Source organism: Ochlerotatus camptorhynchus, unplaced genomic scaffold, assembly GCF_037179485.1.
Source record: "Ochlerotatus camptorhynchus isolate MF236.1 unplaced genomic scaffold, CSIRO-AGI_Acam_v1.1 ptg000274l, whole genome shotgun sequence".
NCBI lineage: Eukaryota > Metazoa > Arthropoda > Insecta > Diptera > Culicidae > Ochlerotatus > Ochlerotatus camptorhynchus.
In genome coordinates, this window is record NW_027040763.1 from 3,370,189 (window position 1) to 3,395,733 (window position 25,545).

At 39.3% G+C, this 25,545-nt stretch overlaps 1 protein-coding gene and 1 long non-coding RNA gene across 2 annotated transcripts in view; both read right to left on the reverse strand.

The window, feature by feature from the left end:
* The window catches only part of LOC135705716 (chitinase-like protein Idgf4), a 300,438-nt gene that overhangs the window by 47,021 nt on the left and 227,872 nt on the right, over window positions 1-25,545 (reverse strand). The window lies entirely within an intron of this gene.
* Window positions 8,091-8,403, reverse strand: LOC135705844 (uncharacterized). Its single transcript, XR_010517878.1, has 3 exons — window positions 8,350-8,403; window positions 8,208-8,280; window positions 8,091-8,142 (listed from the first exon to the last, which is right to left on the reverse strand). It is a non-coding gene; the product is annotated as an uncharacterized LOC135705844 (long non-coding RNA).

The following is a 25,545-nucleotide window of genomic DNA, read 5'->3' on the forward strand; positions in this document are numbered from 1 at the left end:
GACAGCCAAGTATAGAATGATGAGCAGAGGCACGAAAGCAGCGCTGTTTTATATTTTTATATGTTCAAGCAGAACGAGGTGCAACCAAGTGGTACTAGATTTGGGTTTGGGGAAAACGATTTTTTCATGAAAACAGTGATAAATTTATAATTTATTCATTTAAAAAAAAAAAAATATTAAAATTATTTACTTCAGCAGATTTGTAAAGTAATATCCTATCGATTGGCGTATTTGGATTTACATTTCATCTATAAATGAAAAGGTTACAAACGTTCAAAACCTTACACTATTTCACTACACATATTTTTTGATTTAAATCCCGGTATAGTCGACAAAGACGTAGTTCTACGTAAACAAAATTAACTACTGTGATTTGGGGGCAACTTAGTTGGTTGATTATATATCAAGAGAAATCTTGATAGTTTTTCATTAAAAGACTGCAATGGTAGCTTTGCCGAGGTTCTTTTTACAAAATTTTAGATTTTTTCCTTGATTTGTTTTCCGTCGATCTACCAATGCTACCGACGCCAGGAAGGCAGCTCCCACACCTGGACCCTACCTATCAACTCATGAACCGGGAACTAAAGGCTTTACTTCCCTTCCGAAGGAAAGCATGATGAGATATTTTATGCCTCAGAAAAACCCGGCGGCGCCGACTGGGATTGAACCCAGCTCTTTGGGATGAGAGGCATTCACGCTTACCACTACGCACACAGCGCTGCTGAATTTTTTAATGTTTCTGTATAATTTTCAATTTAATTTAATTGACGATCAATAGCATTCAATATCAATTTTCAAACCGACGAATCAAAGGGTTTGAACGATTGTTGTCTTTAATTTGAAAGTGACATTTTTCATTGAACTAAGTGTCAATCAATTGAATTTCAATTTTCCACCAGAAATGCTCAAAACTACCACTCACACATCTGGCCCAAAATATTAAAAAAAAAAATCCACCCATGGTGACAACATGAATACCTGCTGGTAATCAGCCTGTTTACTGTAGTTACTATAACAAAAACTAAATGTGGGTACACCTATAATAATTTTCATTAAAAAACCTTCAAATTGACGTTCTAATATCACGAATAGCTTATTTGGTTGTGGAGTAAACTCTTCTGAAAGATATCTCGATAATCTCGAAAATGCAGGGTTATAGCCGAGAGGGATCTAGGCACTTCAGAGCTAAATCAAAAAAAGGCGTTTGTTCAGAATGCCGAAATAAGCGTTTTGGCCAAGTTTGGTTAAAATCGGTGACATCGACCACAGGTGGTGTACCTACTTGAGCTGGAATGACCCATCTGTAAAAATAATTGTAAACGACCATAAAGCTTTGATGCCTACATTTAGCATCAATGGAGACGTCAATTTTTCAATATCAATCTTCTTAGGCAATTGTCCTCATTGCCCCCTCCCCTTAAATCTGGCCCTGAGTCTATACAAAGTTTTAAAATAATATGATTGACCTCGCCGGGGTTCCAAAACCTCTCAAAAACTGTCCACGGTGTATACAAGGTGATTCAGAATAACTGTCACTGATTTCACAAATTTGCAATTCTCAATGGATAATATGGGTATACGCTCAAGTATTTTTGTTTTAAAGTGTGTAAATTTATAAACTTGTATTGATAGTAGGAAATTAAATTTGTTTTCGATTTCAAGCAGCCATGGTCGTCATAAATTTCTATAAATTCGTGTGTTATCTTTTAGAAACTAAAATCTCTTCGAAAGAATGAAACATTTATTTTTCACATCATTATAAAGGCAAAATGGAATCATGCGTGGAAAAACCTCTTAATATCAGAGCTTAGATGTATCGCCATGACGCCAAAAGTGCTGTTACTAAAAATTGCGTGCAAACTGAGGTTAATTTTCGTGACAAATGTGGCGTCATTAAAGGTAAAGGAAGAGAGATTTGAATTAAAGTATGCTAAGTTGAAGGTTATATTTGTAGTATAGCTGGAATATACTGATTCAAAAAATCATGCAAGCATTCAATCGTTATGACCATTTTTATGAGTGACAGTTTTTTTCGAATCAGCCCCTAATTGGTTTGTCATTTGGCGTTGAACTGCATATATGTACTTCAATTTCGTAATTTTACAGTTAAAACATTTCTGTGGAATATACCAAACATGTAAAAAATTAAAAACCTCTGAAGATGGGGGGAGATGTATAACGTGAACCCAACCAACCACTCCCACAAGATGTTGTGCTATGCGGCCGGTCGCTTCAAGTTTGCGGTCTTTCCGGGCTCTACCTGTGCACATTAAACTGTACCATCATTTTCGCACTCAGGTGCAACTTCCTGCTGCCTTGACCCGCTGCTGCCAGGAATTCATTTTGCAACACACGTTTGCCGATCCTCGCCGAAATAAGTTGTTGTATAAAACGGGGTTGCGATCGCTAAACATTCCTCTATAATCGTCCTGCCCGGCACTCAAAGCCTCGACATAATTGCACCGTATTGTCTTAATATTTGGGCATGAGTTGGCTTATTTTTGCGGCAACTCACAATCTGCTGGTCTGGTTGTCGAGCTCAAATGCCATAGGCATCCAACCGGGTGAGCAAACCAGATCGTGAACTGACATTCTTCAACGCCGGTGGCGGCTTCCAAAAGTGGTCTTCAAAAGCGAACAATTATGAAAGGATACAATTGTTTGTTTTTGCGCTCCTCGCGGACAAGAGAATCGACCTGGCAGAATTCCAACCGCGATATGGAATTTTTATTGTCCGGTATGCCTAATTGCCACCAGCACATTTTAATCACGTTTTAATTCGAGTTCGATTTGGTTTCGTTTGGTCTAAACTTGAAGGAAAGGATCCCCGTTCGAGGACCGACCGGTTCCCACGCGATGCCGCACGAAGACGACGACAGTCGCAAATTAACTGCCATTAGAGGGCGGGCAGATTTTCGCAGTCTCATTTCCTCGCCTCGCTCTCGCTCGCTAAATGGCAGCCCATCAATTTTCCCATTAACATTATCCATCACTTCGTTTTTGCAGCCATATTTTTGTTTTGCAGTCTTTCGTTTTCGCGACCCACGTTTGGCCGACCGGAGGAGGGTTGATGGATTTCGGTGTGATCTACGCGAGCTATCGGGTTGATTTTTCAAACAATGTCGACCGGGCACCAAGCAGTTGGTAAATAAAGATTCCGAGCAGAAGTCAAGCCAAGGCATAATCTCAGGGCAAAAAAGAAGCGGAGTTATGGCACATAGTCAGAGGTCAGAGTGAAGATCGATCCACTCGACGATCTTTACCAATTAATCTTTACGTCGCATACGGGTACCGACAACGGCAGCGTTGGCACCGAGATGGGGATGAAATGATGGGATCATTTTAACCAAGACCGTTGAGCGGTGCATGTGATTTATTGTCGAAAAATTAACTTCATTTTAAAACACATCTGGAAGAAGGATTATTGTCGTCTTGACAACTACGCATGAATGATTTTTTTAAATTAATTTAACTTTTGCATGGTGTGTTACAAACTATTAGGTGTGAGTAGCAGTTAACTGACAATAATTTAATTCAATTGCGAATAGCATACTCGATAACAAATGCAGGTAGCTTTATGGTAAATCAGTCGCATATGAAAGTCTGGTCCTATTCAAGTCATTATGTCTTTCTGTTATATCTAAATGTTCCAATATATATCAAAATAAATAAATCAACAAACTTAATAGTTTCATGCTTATCAATTATCCATACTGCTATGAATACAGTAGCGTAGCTAGGATTTTTTTAATGCAAGCCTGCACCCCAGCCTATATCTAAGTACACTGATAGACATTCGTTTAGCCGAGTGCTATAATTTTTAAGAATGGCTGAGAAAAAAATCTTAACATGTTTTCAATTGGGATATTTTTAGTCGTAGTGGTAGCATAGAGGTAACTCTAAGCCTAGAAGGTTCTGAAGAAACGTGCTCAACTTTTTGGCTCAGCTCTGGTAATCTCTTCGGTCCCAAGCTAATCGATGCACCCCTCGAAACATAGAAAAATCCACGAACACCTTATTTTATCTGTCAAACTTTCATAGCGAATCAAAACAAACATAGTGCAGTACTAGAATTTCGACTAGAATTGGGTACGTTTCTTGATTCGCTTGGGACCAATAGGCTAGTCAAGTAGTGAGCCAAGTTAAATCGTTAGTTTCGACCGGTTGGTGGTAGTGTATTTGAACCACTTTCATGAGAAAAAAAAAACGAGTCGCACGCACACACACACCGAACCGGTAGCAGCGGATGTAAACATTCAAACAACGTTTTGACCCTAGACATTCGTTTAGCCGAGGTGCAAAAGAAATAGTTTTTTTTTCGTAAACAATATCACATTTTTGCACACAGTTGCTACTGGCATGATTTGAATCAAACCAATGTCGTGAGATCGAAGTTAAACTTTGGGGGTGGAAATTTTATGGTGGGATGCCTTCTTCTATCATGCAAAGCTCCCGATTTGTTTCATCTCAACCCGGATGAATTCTGAAATGTACCTGGAGCTCTAGGAAAATGTGTTTTAGCAGGACAATGCATCTATTCACGTCTTCAAGTAATCCAAGTCTTGGTTTGTTCAGAAAAACATTCCGCCGCTGAACTGGCCAGCTTGCAGTTCTGATTGAAATCCCATAGAAAACCTCTGGGGAATCTAGGCTGCAATGGTTTATACAAACGGACGTCAGTTTGACTGCATTTCCAGTCTTAAAACAGTAATTCAAGAGTGTTGGGCCAAAATCGACATGGCAACACTGCGAAAGCTATATGATTCAATACTAAACCGTATTTTTGAAGTTATCCAAAACGAGAGCGGCCATACCATATTCGAAATTTGCTTTTATAAGTCATTTTAACATTAAAATTTAACCACTTAAACGAATGTCATCCTATTTTCCAATATTATTTCTATCTTGTTATCCAAACGTGAACGAATGTTAAGTTTTAATGATGATTTTGTAGAAAATAAAAAAAAGAAATATCCTACAAGTAAAAAAAAAAATACTTTGTGTTTTACTTCCGAAATACGAAGAAAAAATTGGAGTCGGCTAACGAATGTCTAACACTGTATTTTGTTCATGAAATGAATGCCTTGTGAAAACTAACAATTGTTTTGAATTCGATAAGTGACCGCTATGTGAATCATTTCGGTATCCAGGGTCTTGGTGTTTGTTGATAACCAAAATCTTGAAAATTAAAACAAATCAATGATTTAATGTTTTCATTTACAGTCAAGATTCCTATAGCACGGTTTGTCCGATTCGGAATCAGGGAACATTCACTAGAAGCCACCGGGTGGATATTTTAAGGGTTAATCAATTTCACTCCATATCGATTTTTTAAAAGGCTGAGAAAATATAGAGTAACTTACAGTGCATCTTCAAATTGAGCGTACACCTGAATGGAGAATTTTTCGAAAGACTGTGAGTAGATAGATTTTTGAAATCGTGGCTAGTGGTTGAACAACTATTTATTGATTTATCAGTATAGCTTTGGACATTATTGACAGAGTATGTATGAAGTTTGAGTAATTTCAGTAAAACGGTCGATTTTCAACTTTTTTTTCATAGTAGGCGGATTTTATTAAAATTATCGGCATTTAAAGATCTTTAATATGACTACAGCTTAACAAAATTTCAATATGTGTGGCTCATGGTATTTCAAGAAAATATGTTTTTAGGAAATCTAGTTTTTTTCTAAAATTGTTTTAACTTCTTACACACTCATCCAAATAAGCCCAATACTATACCGATAATCAATAAATGGTTGATGAGCCAGCAGCCAAAAATTTAGAAATCAATCTTTTTTAAGTTGTGCTCGTACAGCTGTTTTTCTGAAATGTACGGACAGCTGTACGCTCAATTTTGAGATACACTATATGTCAGTTATTGGGTGTTGTAACCGGACACTTTTAGCATGTCCTTCAGTTCGGTGACTTGAAGCGTTATTCCACCACTTCAGGTTTATTGTTCAGCATCGAGTACTGTAAATTGCTCGTGGGAATCGAACTAATATGCTCAATACTTACTTACCTTACCAATCAGGCTAAGGCCTTGTTGTCCTCTGCTGTCCGAAAAAGTCGTCCCCACTCTACTCGATCCATGGCCACACTTCTCCAGCTGCAGGTCGCCTTCTACTTGAACGATCCACCTTGCCCGCTGCGCGCTTCTTCTTCTTGTTCCTGTTGGGTCGCTTTCTAGAACCATTTTCACTGGGTCGTCGTGCGGCATTCTTACGACGTGCCCAGCCCACCGTAGTCACCCAATTTTTGCAATGTGGACGATGGAAGGTTCTCCCAGCAGCTGGTGCAATTCGTGGTTCATTCGTCTCCTCCACGTTCCGTCATCCATCTGCACTCCACCGTAGATGGTACGCAAAACCTTCCGTTCGAAAACACCAAGGGCGCGTTGGTCCTCCACGGGCATAGTCCAGGTCTCGTGGCCGTAGAGGACCACCGGTCTACCCAACTAACAATTTTAGCTGCAGACTAGCTTATACAGCCAAAATGTGCCTTAGGCAGGTAGTTTTTGGCTGTATAAGCTGAATTGCAGCTAAAATTGTTTGTTGGGTAATCAGCGTCTTGTAGACAGTCAACTTCGTGCGGCGGCGAATTTTATTCGACCGGAGCGTCCTCCGGAGTCCAAAGTAGGCACGATTCCCTGCCATAATGCGTCTTTGAATTTCTCTGCTGGTATAATTTTCGGCGGTCACCAGTGAGCCCAAATACACGAACTCATCGACCACCTCGATTTCGTCACCGTCAATCTGAACTCGGGGTGGAAGGGTAACATTGTCTTCCCTAGAACCTCTTCCTTTCATGTATTTTGTCTTTGATGCGTTGATGGCAAGTCAAATCCGCCTGGCTTCAGCATTCAGTCTGATGTACGTTTCCACCATCATCTCAAAGTTCTGTGCCATGATGTCAATGTCATCGGCGAAGACAAGAAGCTGGATGGACTTCCTGAAGATCGTGCTACTCGTGTCTATCCCAGCTCTTCTGATCACACCTTCTAACGCAATGTTGAATAGCAGACACGAAAGTCCATCACCTTACCGTAACCCCCTTCGAGATTCAAAGGGACTCGAGAGTGTCCCCGATACTCGAACAACGCACATCACTCGATGCATTGTCGCCATGACCAATCGCGTCAGTTTATCCGGAAATCCGTACTCGTGCATAATCTGCCATAGCTGATCTCGATCGATTGTGTCGTATGAGGATTTGAAATCGATGAACAAATGATGTGTGGGTACGTTGTATTAGCGGCATTTCTGCAGAACTTGCCGAATCGCGAAAATTTGGTCCGTGGTAGCGCGGGCACCCATGAATCCCGCCTGGTATTGCCCCACGAACTCTATTGCAAATGGTGACAGGCGGCGGCATAGAATTTGGGAGAGTAGGTACCTTGTAGGCGGTGCTCAGCAGTGTGATCGCGCGGTAGTTGCAGCAATCCAACTTGTCGCCTTTTTTGTAGATTGGGCATAAGACATCTTTCATTCACTCTTCCGGTAATATCTCCTCCTACCAAATCTTGGCAATTACCCAGTGCAGTGCACTAGCCAGTGCTTCATCACCGTGTTTAATAGCTTAGTTGGTAGTTGATCTACATGCTCAATACTAATAGTTTTGAATAAAATTTCTGAAATTCACAGCTTATTCTATAAGAATTCTTATTTGAATTCCAAGATTATTGTAACAATAATTCCGATTTCTGAAATAATCTGCAGTGGTATCCTGACAAGATCGCCACAATCTGATTATAAATTCAAAAGAAAATTCCGCTTTATTGTTTTATGGGAGAAAAAATCGAAGATAGAACTGAGAACATTTACAATTTATTTTCATGGCTATTCTGAAGGGTATATTTACTAAGGGAGAGGAATTTTTCGCAGGAAAGAATCATAAAATTAGGCGAGTGTTACCAAGATTGATTAAAAATTAGAACACAATTGTACACACTTAGATTTTTTTTACAGGAGTCAGTATTTTTTACTGGGTTTTAGAATTACTGAAAAACTCGGTTAAAATTCAAATGACCGTTATTCCTAACATCACTTTATGGGGTGGCTTTCTCAGTCTTTTAGTAGAAACGATTATTTTTACGTTCCCGACGTTTCGACCGTTTGGTTGTGGTCTTTCTCAAGGGTTGCTAGAAAATGTATTGCACATATATAACATATAAATTAAACATAATTACACAAATAATTAACTCACTAATGTCTATCGTTTCCCGTTACAAACTTTTACGAATCGAGGACAGCGTAAATGTAGATTTTTCATGACCTGTCTAATTTAATTTGGATAAATAATCGGTGTGTTGAAATGGTATTTTGTTCGTTGATCATACTGTACTTACTGTTAATTTTTAGGAAATTTTTAAAGTGATCTTTTGCACAGCACTGCAACGTTTGTTTTAAATAAGATGGTGGGACCATTAACAAAAGGGGGGGGGGGGGGGGTGTCACCGTCATTTTTTATTTACGGTGGGTCATGATCATCATTGTGAGCCAATTGATATTGAAGTGTCTGATCTGATAGTAACTCAGTTGTGTTTCTTCTGCGTGTTGTTGACTTTTTGATTGTGTGTAACAGACCTGCATATGTGCTGTTAAGTCCTTGTACATCTGTACGGTGGTTGACTGTGTTAGATGTTTGTGCTATGTGACACATTTCTAATATTGGTAATGTTGATATTTTGTTTGTTTTGTCCAGAATTTTTGGTTGTGTTAGGTTGAACATATGGGATTCTTCGATGATGTGCTTGATCATGGCTGTTTTTTTCCTTTAGGTTATGTATCTCTTCATCTGTGTTCGTGTGGTTGTTTTGGATTAGTTTGTGTATTGGTTTATATTGCTTCGATGTCCACTGATTCTTGTTTTGAGTTGGTTTCTCGTCAATTAGGCGAAGTTTCAAAGAATTCGGAGAGGGACCCATAAAATCGACTCGACCATTTTAAGATTTCTCTTGAGAAATTTTGACCAGAAATATGCGCAAATTGCAGGTTGATTCAAAGCGAATTCTTTAGAGATCTTCACTGAAACCTATGAATATTTCCATCGAAATTATTGTAGAAATTCATTAAAATAAATTAATTTTATGTGCATGATATAAGATAGGCAATTGAGTTGCTTTCATTTAAAAAGCCTTGATTGCATAATGAAAGCAAAATATGATATGAGACTTATGTCACGACAATTGAAATCAAAACGAGTTTTCATTATGATAGAACTGCAAACTTTAGTATCGATTTGCTTTCAGAAAAGATGATGACCACAACGTTAACTATACAGGAGGAACTTGAATCAGCTATACGAGAACATTCCTTCACAATTGCTATTGAAGAGCCTTCAAATATGAGCACAATGATCCAGAAATGCCAACTTCGGCAATATCTTAACCTATTATCGTCAAGGGGTAAACAACATCCTTGAGAGGTCAATTTTGGCATGTGGATACATTGTGTTTCAGAGCATCTATTGGCCAGATGTGAGCGCTCTAGAACTCGATTTACCCCCTGACGATAATATGTTAAGGTATTACCAAAGCCGACATTTCCCTTATTTAACTTTATTTGGAGGTTAGATCATAATTACATACGTGTACATTAAACATGGATGGTTTGATCTCGAAGTAAGTAAATCTCGATTACTTTTCAAAGGGACGTATCAGTTTTTGTAAACAATGCATTTGATCTTCGATTTGGCGTAACTGGTAGCTCGCCCACGCATGCTAACACTACCATCAGATAGGGGAAATTTTCCCCTACCTGCTAGTGGTGTTAATAAGCGTGTGCGAGCTACCAGTTACGCCAAATCGACAATCAAATGCATTGTTTACAAAAGCTGATACGTCCCTTTGAAAAAGTTATCGATAAATATATTTAAGCGTTATTATTCTTTGGCTGTTACGTCCCAACTAGTAGTTTACGCCTGCTTTCAAGGGGATTCAAACCTTTCCGCCTCCAGCATGGCCTTTACCGACTAAGATAAAGGTGGCCCCAATTTGAGCGTTAAATTAAATCATAATTAAATGATACATATGTATATGATTTGAAAAAATACCCCAATCCAGGGAAATGCCGATTTCAATTTCCCGTTTCACGGGTAGTAAAAATTGGTTGTGGAATGAAAACACTGGGTTCAATTTTGCCTGATTTTGGGCCAATTCATAAAAAGTGTGAAAATGCGTGAGTATATTTTCTGTATAAATACTATCGCTAAATGAAACATTGGACTGAAAACTAAAATGGAAGAAGCTTTGTAGTGTTATAATTTTTATGTAACTTTCACTATATTCTAACATTTTACCTATGTTATGTGATAAAATGTGAAATATACAGACAGTTGGGCCAACATTTGATACCGGGCCAACATACTTCCATTACCCTATACCACAGGATTTCAAATAGATTTCCGTCCAAAAAATGATATGCAAGAATCCAAGTACAACCAGAAACCAAAGCGACAAAAGCAAATTGTCTTCCATCTTTTCGTTTGGCTCGTAAAAATCCAATTACCAAACATGTTATTTTTCACGCAAAACGCGATCGCAAACTGCACCAAATGAGCGTCATTTCGTGCTGCGCACCTGACATCGATCAATATTTAATATTCTCCCATTCTCTCCCCTATTTTTTTGTTTCGTTGCCTCAGCAGATCGATGATCATACAACAAAAACCGGCAGCCCCAGTTGACTTGATATGACTCCGTGAAAAATATCGCAGAAGAGGAACATTTTTCAACACTCCCTCATCGGCCGAGCCGTGAACCGACATCCTACCAGGGACCTGATTGACCGATTACATGGCCCAGTCACGGAAAACTGTATCACTGCGCGGAGATTCTCGGTCAGGTTGCGCTGGTAATTACGACCGCGGCGATCCGGGCGCACAGGTTGGATGCCGTAAAAAGTCACGGCGCGCAATGAAAGATCGTCTGTCAGATTTCGGAATATTAAGATTAATTACTGTTGTTTTTATATTTTCTCGAAGCTTTCAGCGTGTGGAGGTCGTGCGGTGGTTGGTAGTGGGACGGTAATCTACGGTCGGATCTTTTCGCTTATATGCGTCGAAACGCCCGAAGGAAGCCATAATTGAAAACAGTTTGTTAAATGTCGTGTACCGGTGAGCGTTTTTCCTTTTACATCGAAGCTCTTATCGCCCAGCCAAAATCAAATCACTCTTCCCTGGCGATGATGGTCCTTCGTGGAAGATCCTTTGACGGCGGCAGCAGTGCATCAATTTTTCTGATGGTGACCATCACGAAGAGCCCAGCGGCGGTGGGGCTGGGTATTAACGAAGCTCCATTATCGTGACTAAATGGTCCAATTAATTTATATGCAACATCGATTTTCAGGTCAAACCAGTGAATTCAATTATCAACGGATTCGTCCATCCGTCGATCGGTGACATACCTTCAAATTTCATCCTTGGCCGATCGGAGCAGCGAGAACCAATTCAATTAAAGTGAGCAAATCAAGTCCGATAAGGATCGGCATACATGTAGACATATGTGTAGGAAAAGTGCCTTGGCCATGGCCAAATGTGGCTTCTACAGGAAAAGGGGCGCGACTTGAGACACCACCGCTGCTTCGCAGCCAGCGGTGGAGAAATATTGGAATGCAAATTTCCATATGCCAACAACAAGCGACACGCACGCAACGGGTGAGGGAGCGACCTCGTTAAGATCAGCGCCCGATTTCGGAATGATTCCTCCGGGCGCTACACGACGACTGTGCGACGATGGTTCACTGTAGTTTACTTTTAACTGGCGAAATTTACATGATTATATCAATCATCGCGAACTTCGGCGGCTGCTGTTGCAAACTGGAAGGTGCGTGGCTTTTGTGGCCGATTCGGGAGCGTGGGCCCAGGGAGAATATGATTGAAATGTTTGGCCAGGTATTTGGACTGCAGCAAAAGCAGTAGCAATAGGGCAGCATTCGGTCATTTTTCAAATTGGCCTCATGGGGAGCACGGGCAGTCAGATTTAAAGCTGATTTGCATGTTTGTTATAAGGATTTTCTTCTATTTGTTTTTTTTTTATTGAATTTGGCTTGATGATTATCATTTCTATAGGGCATTGTTCCAAGATGTCTGAATCAATCGAACGAAGTGAACAGCAGTGAGCCAAGCAAAGAAATAACGCGTGTTTAGAGAGAGCAATTGGAATCTTGGTTCTTGAAGTTTTATGCACGGTTGTTAAGGTAGTCCATATCATAAGTTACAGGATACATGATGGAATGCTAACTCTAGGTGCTTTAATCAATACTGAACATTTAGGATCGATTCCTCTCATTTCATTTTGGTAAAATCATATAAGCCGTTCACATGATCTATAGAATAGTTGTAGCCCCAATGAAATATGTGCCACCTCATTGAGCTCAATTAAGATTATCAAGCATCATCGCCCCTGATCGCGTTTCAGCAATTCTTCGGCAGCCTAATACTTCTCGTTAATATCTCATTGTTTAAGCGGAAACACTAATTTAGACGTCTGCACACTTTTGGGCGCGCGCTCGTTTCGCCTTTCGACCCGCCCATCGGTGATCGGAGATCAGGAGGTCATTTTCTGCCAAATAACCACCACACATTTGTAGAAAAATTATATATTCGATTATCACTGCAAATCTCCACCGTCCACCGATCGACCGACTGACCGACCGGCACGAATAGCATTCCGAAAATAAATTATTCATGAATGATCGTGCAAAAGCAGAGCCCAGCCGATCCAAGCTGATTTTGATTGATTTGAATTTTATTGATATATGTTGAAGGACCCTGAAGCCGCAGCTAGTGGAGATCTTATCACATCCAAGCACAGACAACACCCCTATTAGGTGAAATGTGGCGCACACCTTAGTCATCGGTATTGGAATTCACTGGGGTCTGTCCGAGAAGCAACTGACCTCTTCCAAAAATGGATCCACGAACAACTGAAAACAGGTGCGATGATTCCATGAGAGTCTTGGCATTTTTTTTTTCTTCAAAGGTCTTAAAGCCACACCTGAGATTCATCATTTGTGCAGCAGATAATGTCTTCAAAATTATTGGAATATGGCATACAATGGATTCCGAATCGTTACCTCTTTACTCGTGGAACAGTTCGACGTGTCCACACTCGAATCCATCTTCCACTGGTTGGCATAAAGATGCATACTTAGAGACACTGAACGACATTTTTATCAGTGATTCACCGGAATGGCACCGCTAAAGCCTAACCTCCGAGCCCGGTGTGCGCGAGTGGAACCGAAGGCCACAAGGACTCGTTAATTTGGACACCGAAGCCGGAAAAGGCGTACACAGTCCAATTTGAACCTGCAATTTTGCCCACTATCTTGTTGCTTTGAATTCACGATCATGTGCTGAATGTGCGGATTCGAGTTGCCTCCCCCTACAAAAAGCGAAAACTGGCAAGGCGATGCACGATGTGTGTGGTCCGGCCAAGCAGTGCAGTTCTTATTTTTTTTTCTGGAGCTGTCGAAAAGATCGGGTAGATGTGATATTAAACTCATTAATATCGATTCGTAACGAGCCTGTCAGTGCTTACATTTTCCCGAGGATTTTTGTGCATCGATTGCAGTTGCATCAGCATACTGATGCACAAGGTTTCAATTACGGACGAGGTAATAAAAGTATCTCTTGTATGCAATTATTGGCATAAGATGCACTTGAAATGGATGTTTATGTAATTGGGAAAGCACGAGTAATGTTGTTGTTGTAGATGATAATATTGTTATTGGGACTCAGTGCTAAATAGTGTCACTTTTCGACACGGTTTTGAATAACAGAATGGTCTAATTTTCCTAAGTAAAATAACAGTGTTGCAAAGTATCACTTTTCAGTACTTAGTGCTGTATACTTTTCGACACTCTTTTGAGTGCAAAAATAGATTTTTTTTTCCAGCACTCGTCGTAGTTTATCTAACGTGGCTTGCCGAGCAACTTGTTGCATAAATAGCTTTTTTGTCAAACTATACCGCAAAGTGATATTTTTCGGCACACTTTAGAACACAAATAACGACACACTTTTGAGTGTAAAAATGTTGTATGAAACTCATTGCAAAATTATATTTTTTTTCTGCACTCGTTGTATTAATCCAACGAGGCTTGCCAACTCGTGCTGAATAAATCAACATTTTGCAACTTGTTGCAACCCAAGGAATCAAAAATATCTCCAAATGACAAAATGACAAGCGATCAACGAACCAAATGATAATGCTATGTCAGAAGTGGAAAGCAATAATGATATAATCTTCTTCCTTCCTTTTCATGACAAGCAGCCCGTGCGACTCAGCTCATTCGGGGTGGTAGAAGGAAACGAGTAAATTGTTGATAAGCTGTTTCACGAAGTAAAGCCGAAGATGATACACGTGTGTTAATTGGAATTTTTTTGTTATGCCTTTTCTCGATTCAGATCAAGCTATGTCCTCATCCGTGTATATTGCAACAGAGCAGGCAAGCAATATATCATTATCATTCTAGCACTCCGATCGAGCTGTGTTTGTCGTGGTAGTCGTAGCAAGCGTTTTGTCTGTATCGATGGTTGCTTTATGTGTTTGGATTCGCTGTTTCTACCTAATATTGTAACAAGAGATCTAAGCGTGACAGCTATTAGAGATGGTCAATCCCTTCACGAACGGTTCTAAATAGCTAGTTCTTCTGAATGAACGAATACAACTAAAGGAATGAACAGGTCTGGCGAATGAAAACTTCATAGGGACCTAGTACGGTATAGAACTAGTAACTACTAGTAAGAGATCCACAATTGAATGAACGAAATCCAACGAACAACGGCGAGAACACTTCTCAGGTACCTATATCATATTTTTTACATTTTCGCTCTCGATCTGGATTGGATGCAGGAGCAAATGATCTGTAATACATGTCGCGCCTCTTTGGTTGTATTGCGTAATCGCTCTGCCCCTGCTCTTTTCAATCATATCTCATGGAAACCGTTCTTTCCGCTCTACGAATGTTTTATGGCCTGTCTTGTTTGTCCAGCGTGCTCTTAGGGACGGTATAGTGAAGCGTAGCAAAGCGGTGATCTATAGGTTACTGCACGGAATGAACACGAATGAATTCTCTCCATATAGATTTGTAAAAAAAAATAAGCCCAGTAACTGTCAAAATCGTATACAAAACCAAAACAAAAATTAAAGCGTGCAGTGACCACTTTATCCATGACCATCCAACCCTTCATCCAGAACCACAGGAAGTAGCTTTTCACCAGACAAAGAAAAAACTCCACTTTGAACTGAAGAGTGACCATTTGTAACGTTTCCCGTTGAATATCATTTTTTCCGAGTATTTTTCTTGATTTTCTGCAGTAAACACTTAAAATCAATTGTTTAGATTACTTTTCAAATGAAAGGCCAAAAAAATGACAATATATATTTTTGAAATTGCTATATTTTTTGTCAATTTTAAAAATCTAAAGAGGCGTGTTTCCAATGCAAATTTGAATTAATGGAATAATTCGATGATTCTTTTTGGTATTTAATAGAAATGTTAGAGGGCTTTCAAAAGTAGCGATAAGTTTTCCCTTGACAGATTTCACCTGAGCATGTTACTGAGCATGACTAATGAAATTTGAGGGGTCAGCTAAATATTTTTGTTTAATCGTCCATTCCATTTTTGTCGGCATCATAGAGTGGAAGTTAGTCTCAGTGCGTTTTCATTTATTTTATTCCGTTATTAAGGTGTGTTTGTATTACTTAAACTACTGAGAGTAAATTTTAAATAGAAGTGCTCAAAGTAATTGATTAAAAGCAAGTTCATGTGTTTTAACAAAAGTTATTTTCTTCGACGAAACCTCAAGGTAATTGTAAATTGTAAATCTAATTTGGTATTTTTGTTGGACCACAGCGTCCAACGGACGCTTTTTATACGGGCTTAAAGCTCTATCCAAACAATAGACGGCCATCTTACGTCACGTCCCGACCCGTGAAGTGCAGGCCCGCCTTACATTGGTAGTTAAACAGGAAAAGTGGCCTATCCGACCTGCTGTGCGACTCTCGACGAGGCTGTTTCATTTCGTCCCGTGGTGGCTGTGTAGTAGAAACAGAGTTTGCCTCCGTCTTAGAGACGATTCGGTAGAGTTAGTCACCGGAGCAACAGAATATCCTGCGCAGGCATGTGGATCATGGCCATGTAAACACACTACAACACTTACATCCAATGAATTTACGAAAAAAGAATAATACATAAATGAATTCAACTATCCGTTACTTTTATCTTCATTTGCCAAAACCATAGCCCTGTGATAATTAAAGTCCATCCAGGTATACCCTTACGTTACGTTTCACCTTGTTTTGATGCAGAGTTCACTTAGCACACATCCACAATGCTTTATTCCCTAATCTTGATCGGTCAAATTATTAGTTACAGTTTGGCTGCGTTCAGAATCCAGTACCGTTCAGAAATTCCCCTTTGAGAACGTCGCTCATGTTTAAAAAAAAGCTCAGTCGGGCAAACTTAAAAGAAACGACTAGTGGTCTCTCGAATGCGAGAGTGGCTCAAAAGCCACTGTGTTTGCAACGTCTCACTTAGAGCATTCAACGGACAGTTACACATTTGCACTTATGAGAAAAGTGAAGTAAAGTAAAAGAACGAATGAACATTGTTCTTTTCAGTGGTTCAGTTCACTCGTAACCGTTTAGTGGTAAGAAATGTTTGGCCATCTCTAGTAGCTATGCACTGTATGGTCTGTATGTCCTTACAGTATGATTTTACTAGGTGGATTAAAATTCGAATTTTCTGGCGAAGTACATATGACCTGGTTGCAGCTATACAGCCCAAAAGCAGGGTTGTGGAGTCGGATGAAAATTGATCGACTCCAACTCTGAATTTTGGAGTCAGAGTTGGAGTCGATCATTTGGAAATTTATTGATCTTTTTTAGAAGATATATCAGACATATTATGGCTAACGCTGTAACCCTTACAAGAAATTTGTATATTTAATGCAGTCATATTCAAAGAGATAAATGTGAAATGAAGAGTCAGAAATCCAGAGATTTATACGTATTCTAGAATAGATCAAAATTTGGTCGACTTAAACTTGACGCATTTCTTTTAATCGAGCATTTACAAAACCTGAACACCCCTCATTTTGTAGGTGTGGGCATGCAGAATGATGCATCTATTTTGATTTTGACCAGCGTTGCCAGATATACCAATTTATCAGTATTTATACCGATTTCCTAACTAGATACCGATATACAGATAAGGTTCCTCAGAATACCTATTTTGAAGATTTTATACCGATTTATACCGTTTTTTTTTCATATAATCAAAATTATTATTGCCTGCCCCCGCTCGAATTTCGGAGAAATTTTTTGTGAGAGACTTGTATGTTTATGAATACCTCATATTTTTTGAGCCTTCAAAATTCTAAAAAATCATCTCTAAAGATGCCATATGCTTGATACTCTTTTGACTAATGTTTGCATTTCCTTCTTTTGATTGGCTACCTATCAAACGAGAAATAGTCGATGGCTCTTTCCGGTAATTCTCAGGGAATCGAGAAATATTTTTTAAACATTATTTAACTTCCGAAAGTTGTTATTCATTTTTTAACTTCATCCAACTTTCCTGAAATTTTCTTCCATCTTACCTTGGAAGCTTCTTCAGCCTTCGCTCGAGTAATTCTTTCATCTTCTCCCGCCAATTTTTTCCAACTCTTCCGGAACTTCAAGGATGCTATCAGATTTTTATTGCGTATTCACACTAGCTGCAGGAATATTTAAGAAGTTCTGAAACTTCAGAAAAGTCCAGATTTTTGTGTTAGTTTCGATAAATTAAAGACAGTTTCAAAAACTTCTGTTACAATTCGAAAACCCGGAAATTTCAGAAAAGTCCAGTTCCGAGAAACTCAGGCAATTTCCAAAAACTTCAGCAATGTGCTGAGAGCTCATGCAAATATAGGAAACGTATGGGAAGTTACATGAACAGTAGAACATTGCCAGAACATTTTATGGGAAGTTCTATGCTTTTTGAATAGCAGTGTCGATAACTTTTAAAAATAAAAAAAAACGGAAGATCAGAGAGCTTTAATGCTGATGTTACAATAAATTCGAAAAATTTGTGAGAGCCCATAAAAAATTTCGTAATATTCAAGAAAGTCCAGAGACCTTCAAAGATGATTAGAGATATTCCGGTAGTAACAGTCCCTAATTTCAGGAAAATGACAAGACATTTTAAGGAATTTTGAGGAATTATGGAATAATAATAATAATATTCCAGGACTGTTCCAAAAACTTGAAGGAAATTTCGGAGTCTTTAGGGATGTTTTATGAATTATGTACACTGAAGTCTTTTTTTACACGGTTTTTTTTACGCGGTTTTTTTTACACGGTTTTCCACGATTTACACGGTACGTTTTTAACGATTTCTCGACAACGATACAACCTATCGACTTGATTCAAATCACATTATCCGTTTCAAGCTATAGGTAATCGAATGGCATACTTAAAAAAAAAATCACAATTTTTGGTGTAAATACAGAAATTTTTAGAATATGTCTATATGGACCATAGCATGCTATAATTACAAATGGCATCAAAATCCGATTTTTTAAAAACATTTAAGCATGCGAAAAATCAAAATCTCGTAGGTTTTTTTTTTACACGGTTTTTTTTACACGGTACGTATCCCCGTGTAAAAAAAGACCTGAGTGTACTTGTTTCTTTCGACTGTTCAGTAAGCGCTCTGGCTTCTGACTTTTTTCAGATGTTTCTTGCAATCTACCTTAGGAAGTTTCTGCCAGCGTCTCTAGGAAGTTTCTTTCGTCTTCTCCAGGAAGTTTGACCATAAGCTAAAGATTTTTTTTGTTCGACTTCTATTGGAAGGTTTTCCGAGCGTCTTCTGGCTTTTCCTGAAAATGGCTACTTTTTAAAAATTTACTTCCGATTTCCGAAACTTTTCTGGCTTCCTTTGGATGAGATATCTGATTTTTTTCCCGATAGTTTATTTAAATTTTCGCCACAAGTTTCTCAATTCGTGTCTTGGAAGTTTCCCGGCTGTTTTTCTAACTTTTCTTAGAACTCATTCGTCTTTCACTGTATGTTTTGTCAGCTTCGTTCAGAAGCTAATTCAAACATTCCCCGGAGTTTTTTTTTCCGGAATTTTTCGATCATAGTTCAAAAGCAAAAAATTTGCTTTGTTTAACGACTTTCTCAGTCACTGCAACACTGCAACGACTACGATGTTATCTGCTTGACATTTCGGCCATGGGTTGTGGCCTTTTTCAAGGGAAAATGTTGTTTGTCGATATTGTCAATCGTTTAGTCGTTGTTGTGGCTGATTTTCCACATTTCGGTTTCATTTAATGATATTTCATTGAAAAAACAAAACTACTCGGTCACAATTTCGATCACCATTTGAGGACAAGGATAATTTTAAAAATTAAATTAAAAAAATTAAAGAGTGTTTTATGACTAAGAAAGCCGTTCAACAAAGCAATTCCCCATCGAATCCCAGTCGTCACAATTGTTACAAATTTTGCTTTCAAAAACGGCAAAAATATAAAATTAATTAAATAGTAAATACCGATAAATACCGATTTTTTAATACCTTCGATACCGATAAACTTTAAAACAATCTGGCAACGCTGATTTTGACATTCAGTTATGAAAATGACGTCCAAGCAAGAGGAGCAAACGCATCCAAATGTTGCAGGCGCATCACGAAAATCCGAACTACTCGCACGCCGAGTCGCTACCAACGTGGCCAGAGCTCCGCCCAATCGAAAAATATTAGGCCATCGTTAAGCGGAACCTGAAAAAGATAAAAAAAAACTGTTGGGAGCGAGAAGCGGTTTAAAATGGCATTCTGCGGCGAACAAAGTGGACGAGGTGGCTGTATAGAATCTGATGGCAGGAGTTAAATGAAATGCCTGGCGACTCGGATTTGGTGAACCAGAAGCTTAGTTGAATAATTAATTAATTTATCTTTATTAGGGAGGCTTTCAGCCTGGGGCTGGTTCGCCTCCATTAGTTGAATAGTTGTATTTTAGAAAAGGTAAATAATTTAATTTTTTTTATTGAAAATTTAATCTATTCACACGCATTGTTTGACCACATTTGGGAAGACATTTGAGCAATAATACCAAGTAAGGACTATTCATTATAGAAAGTGGGCACCTGTTTATCAATGGTTTAGGGTTAAAACGTAACGAAAAATTGTGAATTATCACTCAGTGTGTAAAAACATTTGTTTTTTTGGCAACAAACCTGAAAAATAAAAAAAAGTGATAAATTCCGAACGATTGGTCGGATCAGCTTATCAGCTCGCAGATAAATTCTGCACATATGGTTTTCCGAAAAGTTGTCGTTTCGAGCAAAAAGCGTGAAGTGCAGTAAATCTACAGTGTTCAAGATTGTTAAGAAGTTTGGAGAAACGTGTTCTCTTGAAGATTTACAGAAATCTGGTCGAAAAAAAGGCATCGGACCAGAAAAGGAGCTGGCAGCAGTACACCTTTTGAAATCGCATAAACCGTGTTCCGTTCATGAAATTGCCAAAAAAATTGACATTAGCGTCGGAACTGTGCAGAATATCAAAAAACGTAATATTATCAGAGCTTCTTGAAAAAAAAAGAAGCAAAAATCACCTAAAAGGAAGGATTCACAGAAAGATTCTTCGAAAATACGGTCACGGAACTTGTACGACGTTCTCCTTCAAAACTCGAACCGGTGCATTTTGATGGACGACGAGACGTACGCCAAATGGGATACCAGTACACGCAATTTTTCAACGTTGAGCTGAGGACAGATGTGCCTGATGATGTGCGATACAACCGGACCGAAAAATTTGGAAAAAGGTTTTGGTGTGGCAAGCCATTTGTTCCTGTGGCTTGAAGGGTTCTTCGTATTTCACAACGGGCACAATCAATAGTGAAAATTACAGAAAAGAATGCATCTAAAAACGGCTTCTACCCATCTAACGAAAGCATACGGATCCTCCATTGTCTTGGCCGGATTTGGCATCTGCTCACTATGCTTATGCTACGTTGGAGATGCTCAACAAGGAAAAAACTGCCCTGAACAGCGTCCTATCGAAAGATACTGGGCAATAATAAAACGGCATCTTAAGAAAGATGGAAGAGAAGCAAGCTCTGTTGACTGCTTCAATTAAATTTGGTCTTCAGCGCAACGAAAAGTTAAGAAGAAAGCTGTGCAGAATCTAATGGGCGGTATCAAGATTAAAGTCCGAGCATTCTTCAGAAATGAGAAGTAAACATTCAAAGTCACGTGAAATCGGTCATATGTAAGTTGATTTTCATTTATATAAAGTAAACTTTTGAATTTGTTCGAAAATAAATATTAACCTTTGAGAAACAGGTGTCTACTTACTTTAATGAACAGTCCTTAGGTAATGCTTTTATATGCTTTTGACTTACTAAAATAAAAATTATGCCAATAGGTGCGATTTTCACCCATTTTTTTTCGATGTAAAAAGAGAGCTCAACAATCAATCTTCTTGCCATTTTGCTGAAATGATCTACGGAAAAGTTTGCTATCGCTACCAATGTGAAATTTTCCCAGCTACAATCATGCTGAAACTGTATTTAAATTGAGTGTCAATATATTTAGTCGTTAATTGATTACGAAGATCTTCCGACATGCTCCATCAACTGCCTAGCAGGCATCATTGGTGTGCTAGGCGTGATGAAGAGGGCAAAATATTCAAGCTATTATGTCACAAGTGCAAGATGTAGTGTTGCCTTGTAGTTATCGGCTTCGAAATCAATTAATAATCAATTAACTTGAAGTTTAATAAAAAATGGTCTTCAGCAAAGTTGTAGCTGATAAAGTTTCACATAAGAGCAGATAGCATGCTTTTCCGTAAATCATTATGGCATTGAGAACTAAAAGTACACTATTCCAATAGTAATTCCCATATAAACTTAAATGTGCCAGTGCAGTATGAGTTCGCATCCAAATGGACTCAAATTTTGGGAGAATCATCAGACCTTGATTTGGTGGATCAAAATCGCAGCAATTTTGAACTATCCTAATATCTATCCAATCGATCGGTAGCACTCCACAACAGTGATTCCAGGTAGCCGCGCAGTTTCAGATTGCATGACCAATGAAATCGTGACACTATTTGTCCGTTACCCACGTGCACCGGCAACGGTTTTTCTGCCAAAGAAGTACACGGCTTAGCACTTAGTCTTTGGCTGTAATTAATATGTTAATTGAATCGTTACTGCTGGACACACACAAGATAAATGGACCACTTTCCTGTCCATAGATTGAATAAGGGCCAGCGTCTAAGTACTACTGTGCTGAATCAAACGTCCATGTTTTCTGTACGCCGTTTCCCGAAGAAATCACTGTCCTTTGTGAACCAACAAGTGAAGCCTGACTTGCTTGAGCAATATTTATGTGCGATCGATTCACACGAGAATGATGGTGCGACTTAATCAATCGTTGGCACGTCAAATTATACCATTTTGCCTGGCGTAGAGCCATGTAGCTATCCATCTTTTACGCTCTCTAACCTCACCTCACCTCTCACTGTGTGTCGCGCATTGAAGTCAAATTCCTAATCCATCATTATGGGAGCCGTTCGTTGCTACATGAGACGAATCATGTCATCGAAATGCCAACCGGAGGCAGGCACCGAAAGCTCGCTCCCTCAGCTGGCCGAGACGGACGAGCGTTGGAGTACGATATGTGAAGTGTCACGTCCCGCAAATATGACATCTTGATTTATAGCACTCGTTTTCGATCGACGACGGGGGTGGTTGATTGTTGCTGCAGAGAGATATTTTTCAAACGCTAGATGATGGTTCCGTTTTGCAATGAATTTAAAGTTGAAAATGCATACCAATAGCATTATGGCATCACGCTAAATACCTCCTGCAATATATGTGTAAAACGTCATAAATTACAAGACAACAGTCACCAGCAGCCATCAGTAATCTGCAGCAGGCTGTCACATTCATCAATCTAGCACTGGAAATCTCTTGTAAATCATCACAAATTGCCGTTAAATCCTCCACAAGTATGCCATCCGTAACAGTGCATGTATCAATTCTTCAAAGTCATCGTTCGCTATCAGTAATTCCAACAATTCAACTTCAACGGATCCTAGCTGAGTGGAAAAGTCATAATTCATTCTCAGAATCACCACAGTTGATCATAATATATGCACAGCATTATTGCCATCTCATCTTAGTGGTAGCATCACCATCGTCATCATCGTCTTTCGATCGTACATATGGCGATTAGCACTTGGCTCACTGCACCACCATAGTCAGTCGGTTGTTGATGTGTTTGAAAGCCTTTTCATCGCTTCCTCAAAATCCACAACCATCCACCCCCTTTTGTTGTCCGGGGTTTGATTGAACCAACATCGCAATGGTACGACGACGCACGCCCCGCACCTGGACGGGAGCAATTCGAAATCAATGAATATTAATGCCCACCGTTTTGCATCGGATTCAATGGAATTGTGATTTACGAATTGATCTTTCCTACGGCTGAGCACCTAGAGAAAATCTCACAGTCATCAGCCGTAAGCGCTAACGGTGATGAATTGGTGCTGCATTCGGCATCATGATGGATGATGGGTAATGCGTCGATTCGGTATGCGGTATGCGGATGATGGAATCGTAAATCTTGTTGACTTATTGGATTCTTTAAATATCTAGGTTGTATGATTTTTAAAAGGATTTAAACAATAAATACATAATCCGCAATGGTCAATGTTTATAGAAATGGGTGCATCTAAAATATAGGACGATTTATTGGCACCTTTTGGCATGCAATGACAGACTCGGAACAGACAGGAACGCCCGGAATTGATTTTTTTTCAATCGATAGGGGAAATGATCGTCAGGGGTCCTTGGGTGTTAATTTATTGCATGACGATGTATCATATTCTGGAGCATCGTTTTGAAATGAACACTTATTCAGTTGCAACCTGGATCGGGTATCAAGATTGGGTTGGAACTAGTTCCAAATCCGATAAAATACGAATTCACTGTCATTTACCCCCTGACGATAATAGGTAAATAATAGCCGAAACCGTCATCCCCCCTATGTAATTAACATGCAACTTATGTTGAAGGAAGTTAGCCCATATCCATTGGCGTCAAAGCTATCGTTCGACTAGTACTCTCATAGATTCTGTTTGATCGGACAAGGTCCATTGATCTGCACCGCGACCATTTACTCTTCCTACTAGTGTTTTTTTTTAAAACCGTGGTAGAAGCCGCTAATGGAAGTCCAGTGTACTGCAAACGCAAATTGGCAATTGAAAAATGAAATTGCATGCAACACTCAAACACTAAAACTCGGTTTTCTCCTTGTCCTCGTTTAAAGAGGATGATCGTTGGCTGAGAGGCAAGACTTCAAACAACCGACCGACTGACCGACCGACCGGTGCATCCAATCCAGCCTTAATTAAGAGACCACATAAAGACACACAGGATATGAATGCAATCTAATTCTATTTCCCTTGTCCCACCGATTCCGTGATGATCCGGTTCGAGAAACTGGTCCATCCCCTATCATAGTAAAACGGTACCGCTAATTCCTAACCCAATCATGTTGGCGCAAAGTGGATAAACGAGGATTAGACCGTAATTGATGGGACTTTCAATCGGTTGTGTAGAGGCGCTCATCGGTCGCATTAATTACCGAATGAATTCAATTTAATTTTGCATATTCGGCTGATTTTCCCAGAACCTCTGGTCGCGTACTCAGCAGAGAACGATGATTCTGTGAATGAAGCAATTAAACGCGTGGCTTTATTGGATCAAAGCGGCTCAAGACTTTTGCGTTTTTTTAGGTTTATAATTTTATTTTGAAATGAAGTGAATGCTGAGTTGTGGTTTTCGATTTGGTGACTGGACGCCACCGCTGCCAAAGCAATAAACGTAAATCAAAAAATTATTACACGTTTATGCTGATACTGGTGGAAGTGCCGGGCACCGGTTTCAAGCACCAATAATCTTGCGGTGTTGCTGTTACAAATAGTGAAGGGATTTTTTGTTCGTGTATTTGTATTTATTGCACTGTACACATGATTGGCTGTTGATGAACAGTACGGTGGCGGTATGGTGATACGCTTGCACGTGTACGGTCTCAATTCGTGGAAATCAAATTAACCTGAAGGCAACGTTGAGGCGGGCAAAGTGAAGCCATTCGAGATTTATTGATCTTGACGAGCTGTTGAAAGTTAAGAGTTATTGGCTTTTCGGCGAACTTGATTGTACGGAGTTTGATGGGTTTGAATATTTCGTGTTTACCTACTATGTTCCTATTTATAGCTTCGTTTATCAGAAAAACTGGTTTCCGAGGGCTGTGGATTCGAGGAGTTGGAGTCGGAGTCGGAATTACTTTTATGAGCGAAGTTCGAGTACAAACTCCGAGTCCGACTATTCATTTCAGAAGATTGAATTCTGATTGAAAAATTACAGGTATTAGAGAAATCGGCACCCAAAAACAAATAGCTTGTTCAAATAGCTTCTCAATGTAAGTGTGGGTTTCTTACATCTTCTGTATATGTATCGAAATTTATTTCGATACAAGGTTAACCCA